Here is a 7,144-nt window from a genome sequence, read left to right on the forward strand (position 1 = left end):
TAATATTTATATTTGCTTGTTAATCTTATATTTAATTTTGACAAAATCTTTTTATGACTGTATGTTCTTTGACTTCCTCTATATCCAACGGTTGTACCAGCCTGGATTAACAGAAATGAAATAAATGAATGAATGAAAAAACCCATACCAATCAGTTGATTCCAAAGCTAAATAGAGCTATGTAGAGTCATGTTACATATTAGTAACAATGACACTCTCAAATCAATCTATTTTGCTTACTTTCACCCTTTAATGAGGTATGGAATTATTTTCTGGGGTAATTCATCTGACAGTAAAAAGGTATTTACGTTGCAAAAGAAAATTGTTAGAATCATGATGGGTGTCAAATCCCGTAATTCCTGTACAGATCTACTATATTTAAGAGACTACAGATCTTAACTTTTCCTTGTGAATATACATATTCATTAATAAACTTCATTGCAAATAACGAAGAACATTTTCAGACGAATGTGGATGTACAGTGTTAACACAAGACACAAACACTGTCTTCATAAACCAATTGCTAACCTCTCTTGCTTTCAGAAAAGCGCATATTATGCTGGAATCAAAATTTTTAATAACCTGCCATCTGATCTCAAAGGTCTTATGAATGAAAAGACATGATTTAAAATAGCACTGAAACAATACTTAAATACACATTCATTCTACTCTGTTGATGAATACCTATTGTCTAGAAAATAACTTATGTATCTTTAAATAGCCTTGTGTGTAGTCACTGCATATTCTTGGTTTCTCTTGTGTGAGAACTAAATTGGGACTGTACATATGTTTTGTATTTATCTGACATATTCCACATCCTAGAACACTGGGACTGCCTTTTAGAGCATGGATGTCTGTCCATGTTTTTTTGTGGTTGTGTTGCCCTGTATAGATACAGGTCTTGAGATTGGCTGACCATCCATCCAAGGAGACCTAGCAAGTGTATAAAAGCTTCATACTTTCAAAAATTAATTTTGAATTGGAATAGGCCAGAAATAAAACACAAAAAAAAAATGAATTAAATTAAGCAAAGCTATCTTAACCTTTTACCAAATTTGGATTTTGAGGAGAAATATAAGAGTATTCAAAATATTCTATTAACCTTTAAACGCCGGACTTCGAAATAGTGGTAAGCTTGAGCTGGCCGGAGTTTATTTAAATGCCCGTTGCTACTCTGCGTTTAAATGTCCGTTCCTATTAGGCGCTTAATCAATTTTAAGCGTTGTTTAAAAATGCTGTATCGTGCTCAATTTTTATGATAAATGGATGGTATTAAATTTGTTTATATCAGCAAAGAACATAGTGTCACATATTATAACGTAAGATTTGAAATTTTTAATACAAAGTGTTATACTCTATTTTCAATTTTTTGTTTTAATTTTGATGGATACTGCAAAAATGGTTTCCCAGTTCTTCACAGAGTTGTTCTGCATTATAAATTCATTTCTCTTTGTAACGCTGGATGAATTTTAGCAGTCCCTGGTGTCATAAAACAGATGGAAGCAATAAAATCATTTGGTCTTCTGCTAGCCCTGCTTACACTCTTCGGATTTTCAAAAATATTGACTGAAGGATAGAAGAATGAAAGCATGGCTATTCAAGAGAAAGCTAGAGGGGTCCCTTCTTCAGTGCTAAGACCTTCCGTTAGAGCTGCAAAATTTTATTGCCCCTTCTATTTGAATGAGCAGACAGCTGCATCATGGCTAAGATACAGAGTGTGATCTGTTTTCTGTGCATTCGTAATGAAATCGAATACTGTAGTATAATTTCAGCCTATATATACATCAAGCAGGTAACAATAAAAAAGGTATGTACATCGAATTTTACAATATATTTTTAACATACCTATCTGCAGAATCTGCAATACAATTACTGGATCGTGGATAAGTTTTGGCATAACTCACACTTATATTTTTATTTGCTGTTGTTCTTTTAAGTATCAATTTAATTCCTCTATTAGGGTTTTACTCAAGTCTGTCTGGTAATTACTACATTTAAAAATAAAGAGTTAGGACTGTGCATGTGCTTCTACTAGCCGAGTTTAAATGCCTGACTGGCACAAACGGGGCACTTCGGCACTTAAAGGTTAATAGAGCTTATACAATTTTGCTACCATGCCCACAGATGTTTGTTGATAAATAACAGAACATCACCACATATATGCAAGAGGTGAACATGTAGCCTGGTTACCCTAGTGTAAGCATATTCACTTTATGCATTTCATCCACTAAAATGGAACTTTGTGTCTGTCTGCACCTTTGAAAAATCATCTACAGCTGAATATTGTATTGATGACCTAACAAAATTAAATCTTGGAGTTCAAATTATATCATTAGTCTCTTTAAGTGTTATTCAAGAGGTTACACTGAATCTTTTATTCCTCAATAAAGTCCTCCAATGTTGGTTTCCATTGTCACTTCTTTTGGTAAACAGCAAATATATACAGAACCACCGCAGATAAGTAAACTATAAATCTGCAATAATGTTTTAAAATAACAGAATTATATGTAAAATTTTCCCTTCTTCAAATTCAAATTTCACAGCATTTTAGAGTTACAGCTCCCTTGGTCAAGATATGATGACAAATATTGGTGCCATATTTGGTCAGCAGATGCTTGTACTCTGGATTCAATTTCTTGCACACTTGTTGAAAAAATGATGTTTCCAAATGTTCTCACAAAGCAATTACAACACTCCGATTCTTGACTCCTATGATTATAGATGATGACAACATATTTGTTAAATGCCCAAATTCAGTGAAAATTTTGAGCAATGCCAAGATGGAATGGATTTCCAATGCTTTGGAAAATGTCACCATTTCCATCATTAGAGACTGATGTGATGATTTGTGCCATTCATCATACCAGCCTCTGATAATGAAGACAGTGACAGTCTCCAAAATGCTGGGAATCCATTCCATCTTGACGGGACGAATCTCCTAAGAAGATGTCATTGCATTTACTCACCTTGATAGCTTCAGATCCTTCATAAGTGAATCACTTTTGGTCTTCCATATCTCAGGTGGTTAGCTGCAAGCTTCTCACCATGGAAAGCAAGGTATATTTACAGGGTAGTCCATGTTAGATTTGTGGTGGATGAATAGGCATTGGGACATGTTTCTGTTCAAGCAATTCAGTTTTCCTCTGCCACTGGTCTCTTCAACTACACTCCAAACTAATCTATCTTCAGCAGATGGAACAATAGGCCTAATTCAGGTCACAGTACCAAACGGCTCAGTTTCACCACACTTCTGCAGCTTTACCAAATTGCTATTAAGTTTTGGCTTTAAAGGATGAAATGTAAAGTGGAAAGGTACAATGTGAAAATGAATAAATGAATGAATGAATGTATGTATAAGGGGTGGGCCTTCTTGGCCCTTGCACCGTGACCTACAGTGGTCTATTGTGCTTCCCCTTTTGATTATCCCCTCAGCAATCCTGCACTTTGAACGAAGGGCACAATTTTGTACGTGGGGGCATCAAAATAGTCACTTGGTTCCATAAAGTACTGACCCAAGTGACATAATCTTAAATAAGCTAAGGCCTCACATTCACACAGGATATGTGTGGCTGTTTCATTTTCTTCTTGACACCTCTCGCAAGTGGGACTATCAATTAGTTCCAGTTTGAAGTCGTATGTGAAAATGAAAGGGGCATAAGAACACTTCAAGCAATAAGTTTCTTGAGAGATAAATCTACTTCTTCTCCATGTATATTAGAGATAATAAAAAAGAAGAAGAAAGTTGAATAATATTCAGTGCTTTAATGCATATACAGAGAACGTAGGCAAGCTACTTACAAATATTTTGTAACAATCACAATTTTCTACAATAAATAAAACATTATAAGCACTTTATTTTTCATTTGTAAATACAAAATTTGAAAATTCCAAATAAACAGTTTGTTTTTAAGCTTGGTAATATGAACACTTACAGATTCAGCAGATGAGTGTGGGTGGAGGGAGGGGGGCATCTGGTGTTCACACAGAATACATTTCTTCTCTTCTTACAAGACCATGCCAGCTGAAATAAATTTAAAATTTACTGTACTTAAGGAATACTTAGATCACAATTTCTGCAGTCATGAAATAGTAAGTACAGCAATCTTTTCAGCCATCTCATCACTACATGAATCAATAATTAAATATTACTTACAGCCTTACATTGAAGTGACAGGGGCTACACATCTTCTTACATATTCAACATCAATCCAGCATGGAAAGAGGCAGTGCTTTGCTTCTTTCAAATAAGCTAATTGTCAAACAGTTTTAGTCTTACAATTGTATCAAGTTGCATATAAGTGCTGAGTACTTCCACTCACAATCAGGGTGACTGACCCTCACTCTTGTTTCTTTCACCAAAACACTTAAATATCAAACACTATCACCTGTTGACATATTTATAACACATCAAGAAGTAAAGTTTTCTGGGTGAGATATATCACTTCTCCTGACATAATCAACATTCCTCAACTGAAATGGGGGGGAGGAGAACAATTTGAAAGTTCTTACTTTCTGAATTTATGAAGATTTGAAACAAACATACAGCTTCCCATTTTAACTAATCTGTTGATATACAAGGTCTGACAATAAAGTTCGCGAACTCACCACCGTGTGCTTGCAGTGGCAGCACCAGATAGAAACCTCTGTATGTTTTGATTATATTGGCATATCGCATTTCACAGCTGTGTTGTTGTTGATCTATGGCAGTCTCTGTCTGAGTGTGTTTTGGTGTGCCGTCACCAACAACTCATGGATCTTGTATCACAACAATGCACCTGCCCACACGACACTGTCTGTAAGGGAGCTTTCAGCTAGTAAACAAATAATTGTGCTGGAACGTCCTCCTATTCACCAGATCTAGCTTCATGCAGCAATTTTACCGTGATGAGTTCGTGAACTTCATTGTCAGACCATGTACTAAATAGTCGAGCACTATACTCAGTATGGCAGAATGGATTCCAAGTTGCAATATCAGTAGAGTTGCAGCATTGTACTTTTTGATATCATGAAGCTAAATTTCCTGTTGAAATGTTTGTAAGTCTTATAGAAGTGTTGTGACAGAAAGCCCTGATACAAAAGATAATGAACTGTGTTGGTAGTAATTCATTAGCCCTTATCCCTCGGTAAAGCTATAAACACGAAATAAGGTGCAAGATCAGGGCTGTGTCACATTTAGTTCTTCTGCTCTGGAGGTGTTACTGACTGACCCAAATATAATATTAATGAGTGATGCCTAACTCATGTTGAATTGTTAAAAACTGAACTTCATACTTATATGATATATAAGTGTCTAAAAGGAAAGAATACTTATCAGAATTGTTGAGATATAACCATATACCTTATTTCGGAAATACAGCTTAAATAAGGCGCCCAGTTTGTCAAGGAAAATGCAACTGAATTACCTTCTTGAAATGAATATTAATTTTCCAGGCTGAATGTTATTATGGTATTGTAGTAAATATTTTGGTTGTTACTTATAGGCACTTTTTTTCTGTACTTTAAATCTATCAAAGCTGTCACTCATGCAGAAAGCTGAACAATTGCATGGCTTGTTGGAGCTTCCAGATTAGTTTTTTTTTAACATGCAGATCTGTAATTAAGCCTCAAACTTTAAAATAGCTTAATTAATTTGTTAATATAATGCCCACTCAAGCACTGTCATCAGAAAGTCAGACTCATACCAACACATCATTGAAACATAATTTACTTTTAGATATCATAAACTAACCTCTCAACATGAACCAAGTCAATTCTAACATTCCTGTAGCCATTTTCTTGTGGCATAATACCTTTTCTTCATTCAGTGGTGTTACTTCTTCGCATTTATAAACATATAACTCTATACAAGAATATTTCCAAAGCATTAATCTTATTTTACATATATGTAGATTATGGTGCAGTAAATATATGAGTGGTTTCTCCCCAAAACAGTAATATCCCTGTGTAAGACATCACCTTGCAAAGAGGAAGTTTAACTTACTTTTCTCAGCACTAAAGTGCGTTAACTGTCAAACACAATTCCTAGAATGCAACAAATTCACTTGACTTTACAAACAGCTCAGAACATATTGGGGGGGGGGGAGATATTATACTTTGGAAAGTTTAAATAAATTTATTATCATGTGCTTCGTGGTGCCAAAGAGATTTAATTTTCAATATTATATTCATTTCAATCCACATGACTGCACAAAGCATAAAAATTCACTCTTCCTGTTTGATACTGGTATAAAAAAATATAGATTATAGATGGTGTCAAATGAATATCTGCAATACAGAATGTGAAGACTGTGGTTTTGATTTAAATTTGAAGGCATAATCCTGACTTCAAGAATAATATTAAATATATGTAACACATTATATAAGTTAGTTTTTTTTTAATTAACTAAATTAATAAATATTAAACTAAATAATTAACTAAAATGTCAGCCTGCACATTCCTACCTTAGAGTAGTAACTCAAGGAATGGTCAAACTTTGTCTTAATGAAAATAAGAATGTCAGCAGCAAGAACCCTATGCATGGAACTTGTAACATTCTTCAAATTACTTTCATCTACATTACAGTTTTTTCACTTCGCTTAAGATTCTACCTAACTTTTCATGCTAAATAGTGATAACAGTAATAAAGTATGAAAAATTCTTAATTGACATGAATTTGACAAACAGAACTTCTGTAACCCTTATGACCATTTCAATCTGGTCGCTGATGATTCGTTTATTCACACACAAACCAAAAGTTTTCTTTCTGTAGGACAATGATCATCATAATGATGAAAATGTAAACATGAACCAAAAGTTAGTTATGGGTATACCTTAAAATATTTTATTGTATCTTTTCACTTTTTAGTCTGTATACTGTGAAAATGACAGAATAACATTTTCCTTCAAAGAAATCCACTTCTATCTGGTGCTCATTCTGCATGTATCTGATTCCAGAGCTTTAAACAAGACAGCAACTGTTATTAATCCAAATGCTGGCTTACACATGGTAAATATTAAAAAGAAGCTACCCTAAAAAAAGCCAATTTCACCCTTTTTAAAGCAAATTCTTCAAAATCTCCTTCTTAAAGGATAATCTAATTTAGTTTCAAATATATTCTTCATTAAGGTAAAAGGTGAAGTTGCCTAGCGCTGAACCTAATGGGG

Source organism: Cryptotermes secundus, unplaced genomic scaffold, assembly GCF_002891405.2.
Source record: "Cryptotermes secundus unplaced genomic scaffold, Csec_1.0 scaffold360, whole genome shotgun sequence".
Classification (NCBI taxonomy): Eukaryota; Metazoa; Arthropoda; class Insecta; order Blattodea; family Kalotermitidae; genus Cryptotermes; species Cryptotermes secundus.